Here is a 13,474-nt window from a genome sequence, read left to right on the forward strand (position 1 = left end):
CTTGGGTGAAATTAGTATTTTGGCCTGATGGTGGCACTACACTAGAGGATAGGTAGGAGGATGGAGCAAACCATGGCCCATGAGTTGATTTACACAATTATACGGTTTTACTAAACCTATTCCAAATACATTTCAGGCACCAAATCATTGACATAAGAGAACATATAACACAAGAGCTCTTGAAACATAAGACAGACACCCCTCCTGCTCTATAGCACTTGGTACCTTCCCCCACTCAATCAAGGGGATCACCAGTACTGCAGGAGAGCCAGGTGCCACACAATCATTAAACACAATACCTAATCAACAGGAATGCTGTTAAAACCCATGCACCATCTTTGTGTCCTTTTATAATTCATGTAGTAGAGTGGAAATGGCTCCATCCTCCTACCTATCCTCTAGTGTAGTGCCACCATCAGGCCAAAATACTGCGCCAGGTCCGAGTACGGTCAAGCGGTCGAAGATGGATGGATAATAGTAATTGAGACAAAAGTTTAAAATAACGTATCACAATGTTTGTCTCAATTACTAGCTCATGTCCACTCAGACCGCCGCTTGCCTCTCAGATTCTATGATCGTGCAAACGTCTGCTTGAGCAGAAACATGTTTGCTCTGGTTTGAGGAGAGGTTTCTTGTGTGAGGAGATCCGTGGCAACCCGCATCATTACGACTGATTAAAAGCCCATAAAGACAACCCAATGTGCTTAGATTAGAGTGTCTGCAGGCAGAAGTAGCCTCTCCGACAAGTTTGTCTCGTATGTGGAGCGCATGTGCTTCTGCAAACACCAAATGCTAGTATAAACTACATACGCGGACATACGCAGACCCTCGTGGTAGCGTGGACAAGGCGAGTGTAATCGTGATTTTAGATAGTTTGGATCCATTGTTTTTCATCATTCAATTGTTGATTGGGCCATGTAAAGTGGTGTTTCCATAATGTCTTCAATACCACTTTCAGCTGTCTGTCTGATCTGTCTGTCATATGGGCCTGGGCCTTGGAGGGGTTCCATATTTCGGGGTGTGCAGGTTTGAGGGGAAGAGGGGGTGGGAGGGTATTCTTTTCATAGACAATTAAAGTATATGAATGTCTTCCCAAAACACGCCTAGTAGTTACTAAGGGTTTTGCCATCCAAGCACCTAGGCTATGCCTAGGGCCCTAGGCTAAAGCCCTACCCGTGGCAAGCAAGGAAATTGTTGTGCAGCACTTTGTAACTCCTGTTTGGAAAAGTTCTGTTATTTCTGAGGGGCGCTAGCCTTCCAACGTCTGGCTTTGTGTGTTCCGCCCCGTGACACCTTTGTGTGACGTCATTTGGTTCAATAAAAGGTGCCCCTCACTTAACATGAATGTGACTTTTGTCTCGTCGGTTTCTCTTGTCCTCTGGCAGGTCCTCGGAGACGCTGTCCTGTGTCACCATCTTCATCATCGTCTACTACTCCTTGATGTCGGAGGTGATCTGGTTCGTCATGCTGACCTACGCCTGGCACACGTCCTTCAAGGCCCTGGGCACCACCCACCAGCCCCTGTCTGGACGGACCTCCTATTTCCACATGGTCACCTGGTCCATCCCCTTTGTCCTCACCGTGGCCATCCTGGCCCTCGCAGAGGTACGTTTCCCAGCACTGATTCCTAAAAACAGTGGGTCATCGAGACTCCAATTGTGGGTCGCAGCGGATCAATGTTCGTGGGCCGTGAGTTGTGTTTCCTAAATGTTTATTATTATATTATTATATGAATTATTATTTCTGAAAGATTTTCTAAAGGTTTCCACAATTCACACATTTTTATGAGTTGAAAACAAATTGAAACTATTTTCAAAAATTAATTCATGAATGAACAAAAAAATTATCAAAGAAATTCCCTAAATTTAAAAATGTAATGCAGTGAAAATAGCAGACCTAAAAGCTTGCAACATGGCGCAAATCGCATTGAGAGCTTGTATACTGACTATTTTCGGTTATTATTATTAAGATTATTGAATTTGAAGTGCTCCATCTAAAGTAGCAATATGTTCAGAAGCATCCTCCATAAAACCTTAATGTTCTGCTCTGTCGGATGATAGGACGCCTCCCATTTCATTTTAGCAAAGGTTAAAGCCTCAATCTGTGATTTATTCAACTGGTTGGCAGTACAGTATGGAGAACAGCAGGAACAATATTACTTCTAAAACATCATAAATGTATATTGTGATCATTGTATCGCTACTGTGGTTGCATAAAATGTATATATGGTTGCATATATTCACGCTGTTTCACAAAGTGCACATTATTAGGACTTGGCCATAAAAGATTCTTCAGTCTAGTCGTGAGATTTTATTCTGCTTTAACCCACGTGTGTTCGCCTGTGTAGGTGGATGGAGACTCAGTGAGTGGGATTTGTTTCGTCGGTTACAAGAACTATCACTAACGGGCCGGGTTTGTTTGATTGATTGATTGAAATATTTATTAACAGTTTGTAGAATTTACAGTACATTTTAAGCACAAACTCAATACAAAGACTGTTAACTGTGAGTGGACGACCCAATTAAGCATTACACTTGTTTACAACAGGGTCCACATTGTTCAATTCATCAAAACATTTAGAGACATACAAATAGACACTTCTATGTAGCTAAAGAACAGAACAGGAATTCATCATATAGGAAGCAAAAAGGGAAAAGATACATATACAGTGAGGGGAAATGGGGTGGGGGGGGGATTCAGATTTTACAGAGGCCAGTTTCGAATTGCAGCCATCCGTAGGTGCCCTTTGAGAGTGGTTTTGAAGGAGTCAAGGGATTCACATGTCTTAATGACTGTTGGTAGGGCGTTCCACATTTTGGTGGCATAGGAGCGAAAATAATTTAGTCCCTTGTTTGTGCCGAATCTGGGTTGTACATGGTTTGTTGCACTCCCTCTGGTGTTGTGGGTGTGGACTTCGTTTACATTAAGGAAGTATTTAGACAGGTACATGGGTATCTTGGTGGTGTATCGAATCTTGTGGACCAGACCCATTGCAAGATGCTGTACTCTGTCGTCGACCCTAAGCCATCCCAGCCTAGTAGGAGCCTGACCAGTTTGTTTTGGGAGGTCTGGAGCCTTGTTTTAAGGGCCTTTGAGGTGCTGTGGTACCAAGAGGTGGATGCATAGTCAAAGAAACCTTGTACGAGGGCTCCTGTTAAGGTCTTCAAGGTGTTTTTGCTGACCAGTGAGGAGATCCTGTAAAGGAATCTTGTTCTTTGATTGACTTTTTTGATTACGTTGGTGGCCATCTTATCACCGGAAAGATTGGCCTCCAGGATGGAACCTAGGTAGGTAATTTGATCTTTTCGTGTGATAATATTGTCACCCACTCTAACCAAGAAGCCATCTGCCTTGCTGAGATTACTATTTGATCCGAAGAGGATGGATTCAGTTTTTCCCAGGTGTAAGGATAGTTTGTTATCAGCGAGCCAGGTGCAGATTCTACCGAGTTCAGAGCTGAGGGTCTTTTCAACCTGCAGTTTGTTCCTGTCCGAGACCAGCAGTGCTGAGTCATCTGCGAACAGGAACAAGCTGCAGTCACAAGCTGAAGTCATGTCGTTAACATATATTAGGAACAGTAAAGGCCCTAGTATGCTTCCTTGTGGGACGCCACAGCTCACTGGGAGGGGAGGGGACAGTGTTCCGTTCACCTCCACCATCTGTTCTCTCCCCTCCAGGTAGGATTGCATCCAGCTCACTGATGTGCTATCAAAACCAATAGCTTTAAGCTTGTTAACCAATATGGAGTGGTTCACGGTATCAAAAGCCTTTTGGAGGTCCAGCATGACCATGCCGCAGTATTTTCCAGCGTCCACCTCGTGTTTGATGTGGTCGCTCAAATAGAGGAGGCATGTGTCAGTGGAGTGGGATGTTCTGAAACCAGATTGGAACTCGTACAGCAATTTATTAGTGGCAAGATACTTTTCAACCTGTTCATAGACTATTTTTTCCATCACTTTCGAGATGGAGCTTAGAATAGAAATAGGGCGGTAGTTGCCGGGTTCTAATTTACTCCCTTTTTTGTACAAGGGGGTTACTTTGGCCAGTTTAAAATCTTGGGGGACCTGTCCCTGTTTGATGGAGAGGTTAACTATGTGGGTGATGACTGGAGCTATGGAAAAGGCTGAGTCTCTGAGAAATTTGGAGGGGATATTGTCATGGCCAGTGGCCTTGTGGGGTTGGAGGGCACTCAGTTTTTTAAGTACCTCCTCGGTTGTTACCATTGCCATTTTGAAATCATCTTTACAAACACCAAGGTTTTTGTAGAAGGCTTTGATGTGCTCTACACCAAAACGCCCAGAGTGGGAGGGCAGTTTGCTAACCAGCTTTGTTGCAATGTTTGTAAAGAAGATGTTCAGGTGGTTGGCTACATCAAGCTTGTCAGTGATGAGGGTGTTATTCGATTTGATGTTTATGTTAGTAAACCTGGTTTTTAGTTTCTGACCACAGCCTAGTTGGTTGTTTAGTAACTTCCAGAGTTCCCGAGGATTGTTTTTGATTTCCTCGGCTTTATCATTGATAAAGTTACATTTGGCAGATTTGGTCATGGCAATTACACCGTTTCTTAGCTTGTTACACTGGGTTTTTAGGTTGCACAGTTTGGTCTGGAGATTACTGTCGAAGCGCTTGGCTAGCATGGACTTGCATTTAAGAAGTTCAGAGCATTTGTTGTCTCTGGCTTTCATTGCAGTCAGTATGTCCGAATTCATCCATGGCTCCGAGCGGGTTTTGACCCTGATGGTTCTCAAAGGAGCCATGATGTTTAGTACTGATGTAAATTTGGTTCTGGCTCCCATCGGGGTGGTGCTGCTTGTCGGTGGCTACTTCCTCATCCGAGGTGAGTAACTGACTGACAATCCTTACTTAAACTTTAAAATGTATTGTCACCTCACAAGTTTACAGGTGTAAAAGTGTGAGCGGGTGAAATTATTTTCAGTACAAGCTCCCAATTTACACAGACAAATCCGCGCAGGCTGCCCGTGGCGCAATCATAGCTGCGGTGTCAAATTAAGCGCTGCTTACAGCTGGCCTACAGGGCACGCCTCTATGGACAAATACATACGACACAAATGACACATGTAAAGAGTGTTGCACTGGTACATAGACATGTAAACAGTTAGTTTCAGATTGTTACAGTAGGAGGTTGGTTAGCAGTGGGTGAATTTCTTCCCTCTTCAGATTTCCTAAGGTTTTGGTATTGGTTTGTGCATATTGAGGTACTCAACTTTAATGTGCATTTTTACTACTTTTACTATACTACTAATAAAGGTAAAAATTATATTGATGATGAAATGCAGAGAAATCAGCCTAGCTGACTCCTATGCCTACACGTGGAACAAGTGGAAGTCACTTGGAACCATAACACTGGTTATAATCTGCATTTGTGTTTTTCAGGAGTGATGACTTTGTTCTCCATCAAGAGCAACCATCCTGGCCTTCTGAGTGAGAAGGCAGCCAGCAAGATCAACGAGACCATGTTGAGACTTGGTATGATTTATTAATCAATCATTTGAAAACACACCGCCCATGTCTTCTAATCATGTGTTTTTGTAGGTAATAGTTTCATTTGCTATGAAGAATGCAGTGTTTTAACATTCAGTTACCTTCTTGTCAGGTATATTTGGATTCCTGGCCTTCGGTTTTGTCTTCATCACATTCGGCTGTCATTTCTACGACTTCTTCAACCAGGCCGAATGGGAGAGAAGTTTCAGAGAATATGTATTGTGAGTCCTGACACCATCTTAAATATTATAGATAAACTATATTATACTAATATCTTCTGCAATTTTGTGTTAAGAGGTTTGGTGTAGAGAGGAAAAGATATACTAAAGTACGTAGAGAGCCAAAGTTTACTAACACTGATGACAGTAGTGCTGTCAAACAAGTCTATGTGCTACTTTTGAAATCTATGGAAAAGTTTGATCTACAACACAATTTTATACAATATGTAGTGGGGGTCCCTGCTTCATCTCTCTCTCTCTGCTAAGGGGTCCTTGGCCTGGAAAAAACAACGACCCCTGCTCTATTGTAACCCTGCTGTGTAGTTCCACGTTACACACACAAAGACTCCCAAACACTGTCTGCACTGGAGCCCTCTTCAGCCCCAGTCTGTTGACATTGGTTGGATTTAATTTGACCTCATAAATGTCAACCTCTCCTTCCTGCTCCAACCAGTAAAAATACTTATTTATTCATCAAAACCTGCATAATAAACCTCATACTGAGCTCAGAGTGAGAGTGAGGGCTATGTTACACATGGTTCACACTAATCAGTACACTGATTACAAATTCATTTTGAACAACACACCCTGATTTCAAATTAATTTATGAACAACGGGTCCTGATTTTGAATTCGTTTGGAACGACAGGCCCTGATTTTGAATTTGCTTTGAACAAACAGGTGCGAGGCCAATGTAACGATCGCTTCCCAGACCAACAAGCCGATCCCAGAATGCACCATCAAGAACCGGCCCAGCCTGATGGTGGAGAAGATCAACCTGTTCTCCATGTTCGGGACGGGCATCGCCATGAGCACCTGGGTGTGGACCAAAGCCACCATCCTCATCTGGAAACGTACCTGGTGCAGGTCAGAAGGACACCATACTAAACATGTTGCAGCAAGCATTAGCAAAATGCTTCTGTAGAGTTATTGAGTGGTGCAGCCGCTCCAATGCAACAGTGCTAATGATAATGTTATACTGTATGGATGGACAGTCCATCCATATAGCGTTTCTTCTTTTCTGACCACCGAACCCATTAGTTGATGCTGACGCTGCTGCCATGGTAATCGGAGGCAGAGATGTCTTTCCTCAATCAGACGATTAGCTTTTAATTCCCAACAGAAACATAATAATCCAGCAGCAGCAGAGCAACTTCAAAACAAAAACCTGTGTGGACGGTGCCGGCATCCCAGCCAATCACAGAGGCTGATGTTGATGTGCCCTAGAACTCTCCCTATGATTGGCCACTGTCTATTACTAATCTTCCGTTCAAATAATATTATATTTGGAGCAGCATTCATGCATTTTGAATATCCACACAAGAACATTTAAACACGGATCTAAACCCGAACTGGACATCCATTTACGCCAAAATGTTGCTTCACATTAACAGTTTAAGTGCTCAAGATGTATGCACATGTCTTCATAATTACACCTGTAGAAGGCCCAGGATGTGTGGGGACGTCATAGGGTCTTTTTTTAATGATATAAAACCGGATCGCTGAAATGTATTTTTGACAGGGCCGTTGCTAGGCAAGGCGTTATTACCCGATTGATTGAGTTTTCGTGTGGTCCCTTATCGCAGGGTCATTGGCCGCAGTGACGATGAGCCCAAGAGGATTAACCCATTCTGACCTGAGATCAGATTCATACGAGGTTTCCGCCGGACACACACTGGTCTGATGAACCCATTCTGACCTGAGATCAGATTCTAAAAATGTCAGTCGCTCTTCGATTTTTCAAAAATAGCAGACCTACAAGCTCGTATCGCGCCACTCGGTGGCGCGATATGAGCTTGTAGATCTGCTATTTTTAAATAGCTAAAGCATAACATGATGCTGACACCAAAATGGGTGCCCGTTCAGAATGGGTTAAGAAAAGCAAGATGATCGCCAAAGCCTTCTCCAAGCGCAAGGAGCTGCACAAAGACCCCGAGAAGGAGCTGTCCTTCAGCATGCACACCGTGTCACACGACGGACCCGTGGGTGAGTGGATATGAGCTTGCATGTAAGATCCAGTGGTGGAACATAAGCACTCAATTGTTTTGCTGAAGTAAAAGTATCAATACTGCAATATGAAAGTAGTCTGTTACAAGTAAAAGTCCTGAATTCAAAATGCACTTGAGTAAAGTATTGGCATCAACATGTACATAAAGTAAGTACTCATTGTGCAGACTGTCCCGTTTCAAGTGTATAAAACAATATATATATTAAAGTCTAACTCATGTTGATGTGATGTAATGGTGATGTAAAACAACAAACATTAAATTATCTTTATTGTTAATGGCATTTAATGTTTGTGTTGGGGACAAGATGACCTACATTTTCCCTTCATTGACAACATAAAAACAACATTGAACTAAAAACAAACATTAAACCTGTATATAGGAAAAATATATAATAATCAGACCTGTCTGAAGTGAGTGGTGCAACAGCACCCCCTGTTGGTACCCTAAACATACATAGGGACATAGGGATACAGGGACGACAAAGCTGGGCATTGGAGTGGCTGCACCCTATGGGGCCCTCATTTATCAATCGAGTGTAAAATCTGCCACAGATTCGAGTGCAGGTTTCGTAGTACACCCACGTCGCCACGGCATTTATAAAGTGATCGCAAACAGCTGATCCTTCCTTAATTTCGTTCTGACGTTAATAAATGTCACGGTTGAAATCGATCTGGCACGCCCTAAGAAATCAAGCCTCGCCCTCGTTTTTGCGACCTGAACCACTATTATACGATCTGGAAACCATGGTTACCGTGCCTTTCTGCCCGCCTCACCCCCCTCTCTCATACACACACACACACACACACACACACAGACGCACACACGCTGCACGCACACGCAACTTGCAAGCCCAACTAACTGGTGTCCTGTTAAATAAATAAAGAACGAACACCTGCATGAATTAAATAAAGTTGTAGGCCTACCCTGTCTGTTTCCCTCTCACCTCGCTTGCCTTGCTGTCATGTCCACGCACGCACCTACATGACACATCGACATCGCATCGCCATGAATGAAATTAGTTTGTAGGCTGGGCTGGCCTATATTAATTTTACCCATTCGTGTGCACACTGCTGTGATATTAAAGTCCTGTGGGTGAGTGATGCCTGCATGAGAGATAGGCTATCATGTCGTCAAGGCAGTGGGGGGCTACCGGTATGCGCTCATGCAAAACACTGTTTAAGCATGACTTGCAGGATTGTTTTTAATTGCGCGATTTTAATAAGCTTGCACACTTGGAAATATGATAATATCCTACCAATTTCATATTTCATATGCTTTTACAAAAATAGGCTATTATTAGTTTTATACATTTTAGGAGTGAAAACATATATGTTTAGATGCCTGTGACAGCCTCTCAGCTGGTCAAACAATGCTTCTCCACGACAGAAAAACAGGTGAGGACAAAACGTACGCCAGCTCCCGAGCAGACGTGAGTTTTGAACGTTGTCAAGTTCAATTTCAAGCTTTGCCGGAAATGGTAAATGCCGAAAATGTCGGTAATTTCGGCGTGCACCCATATTTTGGCGTACGCAATGAGGGCCTATGGTTGCACCACTCAAAAAAGTATCTTCAGTTATTTGATCAATGGTAAACAATAGCTCCACCTTGTGGTCAGAAATTGTAATGCAACTATTGTCCTATAAAGTTCCCTCATTACTGTTCCACTGTAGTGTTGTTGTTGTCTATCAGTAACTGTATACTGTATTAACTGTACACTTTACAACAAATTACTCTTCAGTGTTTCTAAATGGGCTTTCCTGTGGCCTGCCTCTGTTTTTTTTCATTTGTAGCTGGAATATATTTTGACCTAAACGAGCCTTCCAACGACATGTCGTCAGCCTGGGTGCAATGATGTGACCAAGATGGTGGCCAGGCGAGGCGCCATCCTGCCACAGGACTCTGTCACTCCTACTGGAACCCCGGGTGAGAAGAACGTTCACTGCCATCCACTGCACTCCCCTGGCATCCATTTTGCTCTTACGTTAACTCCCAAGGGCCAAGAGCAAAATGTTCCACCGTGTGTTTGGTCATATTTGTCTCTGAAATGTCTCTGTCCGCCATCAAGTATGCCCTATAAAGAGGCCAAAGATAAAATATGGACCCCGGCCTGTCACAATTATTACATAATCACCTACTTGCAATTATTGTAGATAATTGCAATTCTTTTTGCATTATTTTCCATGTCGAGAAATGTCCATCTTGAAACATTTTCAGAAATAGTGGATATAGCAGATCTACAAGCTCACAACGCGTCACATTGGCCATTTGTTTGTGTATTGATTTTTTTTGTGTCATATCTGCCCTGCCTAAAAGCCACACAATCACAATTATATATGCATGACAATTAATTGTCAAGTAAAATGTCATAATCGTGACAGCCTTCGTGCAGCCATCGTGCAGACCCATCGCTCTTTTATTTTATTTTAATTCTCTTATTCTTCTGACAGTGCCGCCCCCAGAGGAGCGGAACAAGCTCTGGATGGTGGAGGCCGAGATATCGCCGGAGATGATCAAGAGGAAGAAGAAGAAGAAGAAGAGAAAGAAGGAACATGCGCGCCCCACCTTGACGGAGGAGGGAGTGGACCACCAGGGCTACCGGCGCCGCGAGTTTGGGCCCCCCAGCTCCGTGCCCCGTCTGCCCAAACTCCCCTGCCACCCTAGCCTGGTGGCCAGCCTCTGGGAACAACAGCAGCAGCAGTTGGAGCAGGACAACCTGCCGGGGTCCTACACGGATCCCCGACCCCCCGCGCATCCCCCCTCCTATCAGCAGGGCTTCCCCTACGCACCTCCTCATCAGAGCCGTCCGAAGCACCACCTCCAAGACCTCCCCGGCGCCCTGTCCAACCCCCTGACCTTCAGTGATCGTCCAGAGGACCTGTGCCTGGGACCTCGGTGTCGACCCTTAGCGCCCGGCCCGTCCTGGCAGCCCGGCTCGTCGTTCCTCTACCCCGGGGAGCCTGAGCCCACCGCCGGGGGCTCTGGGTCAGGGGGGAGGGTGGTCCGTGTTGGCCAAAGGGTCGGGTTCGGTCCCATCCACTCCAGGACCAATCTGATGGAGGCACAGCTAATGGACGCCGACTCAGACTTCTAAAGATATTTTTGATGGCATTTCTGCCTTCATTGATAGTACACAGTAGAGAGAGAGACAGGAAACGGGGAGAGAGACAGGGAGTGACACACAGAAATCGCTCGGGAATCGAACCTGCAACCTGCTGTCAGGCTGCATTAGAGCCTACATATGGCCTAGCGTTAACCGCTATGCCAGTGATGCCCCATGACATATTTTATATGACTTTTAAGAGACGGATTTATGGATTTATTGACCTGTAAGCTATAAAAGAAAAAGTGCTGGATACTTACACAGCGTTTCCCGTAGCACCCAAACGGTCAAGATGGAACCAAGATTGGCCATTATGTTCTTTCTTTAGCTTTTTTTTAAGGGAAGAGCTTAAAAGATCATATTGTAAATATCTTCACAAAAATATATATTTTTTAATATTCTGTCATTGTCCAAAATAACATTTCATAGACAAAGTAACTCCACGATGACAAAAAACAAACAAGGCAGCTAAAGTCCTCTTGGCGTAAGAAATTACTAATTAGTCATCTTGCAAGTCCTTTTTTCTAATATGGTTATTGTCTATAATATAGACAAAGTGTTAGCAAACTGTAAATAAAGTTATTTACAGTTTGCTAACACCACAGACAGTGGACCCTGAAGGCGCACCATTCCACCCAGCTCTTATCAGCCACCTGGGGAAGCTACAACTAAGGTGAGGCACTCACTCAACTTAAAAGAAGATGGGATCATGTCTGGACACTATCAAACAGACTCTGTTTCAGGCAGTGTTTACTCCAACCTCCCTGATATCTGTCAGAGGGACCCTGCACATGCTTCAGATCATCTTCAGTGTGGTTATATTCGTTCTGAGCGCCTTGAGATTTACGAGCAGCTTCAGCTACTGGATTTATGCTATGTTCACCTGGGCCTTCTGTCCTACCGTGACCCTCATCATTACCATTGTTGAAATGTTCAAGCTCAACATCCCCTTCAGCATGTTTTGCATGGACTGGTCGGACTTCACCACTGGCATGGCTATGACCTACAGCCTAATGACCTTGTCCGCCGCCATCATTTACGCCAACTTCTACCTCTGCATCTCATGCTTCTATGCCTGGGTGGAGACCGCATTCGCTTTCCTGTGTGGCGTGGCCTACCTTGTTGAGGTGCTGTGGGATAAAATCTGCAAAAAGAAAAAGGGGACCTATCTGGCTGCTTTGCCTGGATTCTGGAAGGTTATGGAAGCCTTTGTAAGCTGTATCATTTTCATATCACTAACTGGGTATCATGGGATGCCAGGTCTAATCGCGTGCATTTCGGCATGTTATCCCTCTCCCCATCATCCTGATGATCATAGTTGTTAACATTCTCAAAAAATTGAGGAACCGTTTACCCTTTAATCAGGACCGTTTTGTGTTTACATTTCTGATAATCTCTGTAATTATTCTGTATGTATTATTTTGTTAACTTTAAAATCAGTGGAATAGAATTGGCATGCAAGGACATTTACCTGACATCGTAACAAAATAATGTCATTGTAGTGTGCATGGGTGTTGTGTATTGGATATTGAAGCCATCAAGTCAGTTTCTGTTGTTCCACAGTGCTGTATAAAATGTACGAGAAACATGCCTTTGCTTTCACTGCACTGTGGCTATGAAGCACTAATAACTAACCTAACCTTGCCTTTGAGACAATTTATTGTCCTTTGTCATCGTTTTCTTCCCATTTTTTATGCATGTATATATTCATATGATATCATTTTATTATTTAAGTTGTTCAATACTTTAGCTTTGTTAATAAACTTTGCCGTGACTTGACTCACCACATTTCCCTTATAATGTATTATATAAAGGTAATGTATTGTAAAGGCAGTATTTGACATATATTTAGGTGCTAAACAATGTGATTAATTAACTTTGAAGACCTTTGGATACTGTCTCTCATATTAAACTTTTATTGTTCTTGATTTGCATTTTATTCATTTTTCACAAACAGGATCACGTTACTGAAGTAAAAACACACAAAAATAAATGAAGGGTGCTGACCTAACTGGTCAACATGTAAGCATCAGTTGATTTTCAAAAGAAAGAAAGTCCGAGGACTAACATTTTCAGTCAGATATATTTGCAGTGCAAATGTCAAACATGGATTAACATAATGTCCAGTACAGTACAGTACACGTCTAGACAGCTTCGCCCACTTGATGCAGTAGGAAACAAATATTTGCTGCAGTTAGGCTAAATAAGTAAGACTTCCTACAGTATGTGACAATTTTAAGTAAAGACATTGTGAGAATGTCTGGGCTGCAGGTAAATAATCTGTTTCAAATCTTCAAGACCTTTAGAATATAATAACTAATTTATATTCTTAAACAGGCCAGATTTGAGACTATATTATAGTTGAATAGTCCAAATATGAATACAGTGGACAGTAACAAAGTTGATATATTGTAAATTTAGTTGTCTTCAAGCAACTTTCCAATGCCTTTGAACGTTGCAGTTACAGTTATTAATCCTCAATTAAAAAGAATATTCGCAAGGGCTGTAATATTTTAATTAATTTAGTTTATGCCTCATGTAAAGGACTCAATTGGCCTTTGTGTATTAAATACTAGAACTACTAGGGAGTAAAGAGCATTGTATTGTACATGGCAGATTGTAACATTAACTCAGCTATTAATTTTT

At 43.0% G+C, this 13,474-nt stretch overlaps 2 pseudogenes across 2 annotated transcripts in view; both read left to right on the forward strand.

Annotated features, from left to right (window-relative positions):
- The first annotated feature begins 535 nt into the window (after window positions 1-535).
- On the forward strand, window positions 536-11,132 carry LOC310854700 (protein smoothened-like; annotated as a pseudogene). The gene is made up of 11 exons (XR_014571040.1): window positions 536-585; window positions 1,386-1,605; window positions 2,348-2,400; window positions 4,767-4,837; window positions 5,395-5,487; window positions 5,615-5,723; window positions 6,401-6,586; window positions 7,306-7,345; window positions 7,597-7,705; window positions 9,519-9,651; window positions 10,176-11,132. The product of XR_014571040.1 is annotated as a protein smoothened-like (transcript).
- A 397-nt stretch (window positions 11,133-11,529) lies between these two features.
- LOC310854701 (myeloid-associated differentiation marker-like) overlaps window positions 11,530-13,474 on the forward strand; it is a 4,581-nt pseudogene continuing 2,636 nt past the window's right edge. The window contains exon 1 of the transcript in view: window positions 11,530-12,237. The product of the transcript in view is annotated as a myeloid-associated differentiation marker-like (transcript). The remainder of the gene's footprint in view (window positions 12,238-13,474) is intronic.

The sequence above is a fragment of the Protomyctophum parallelum genome, assembly GCF_964188405.1.
Source record: "Protomyctophum parallelum genome assembly, chromosome: 2".
NCBI classification, from domain to species: domain Eukaryota; kingdom Metazoa; phylum Chordata; class Actinopteri; order Myctophiformes; family Myctophidae; genus Protomyctophum; species Protomyctophum parallelum.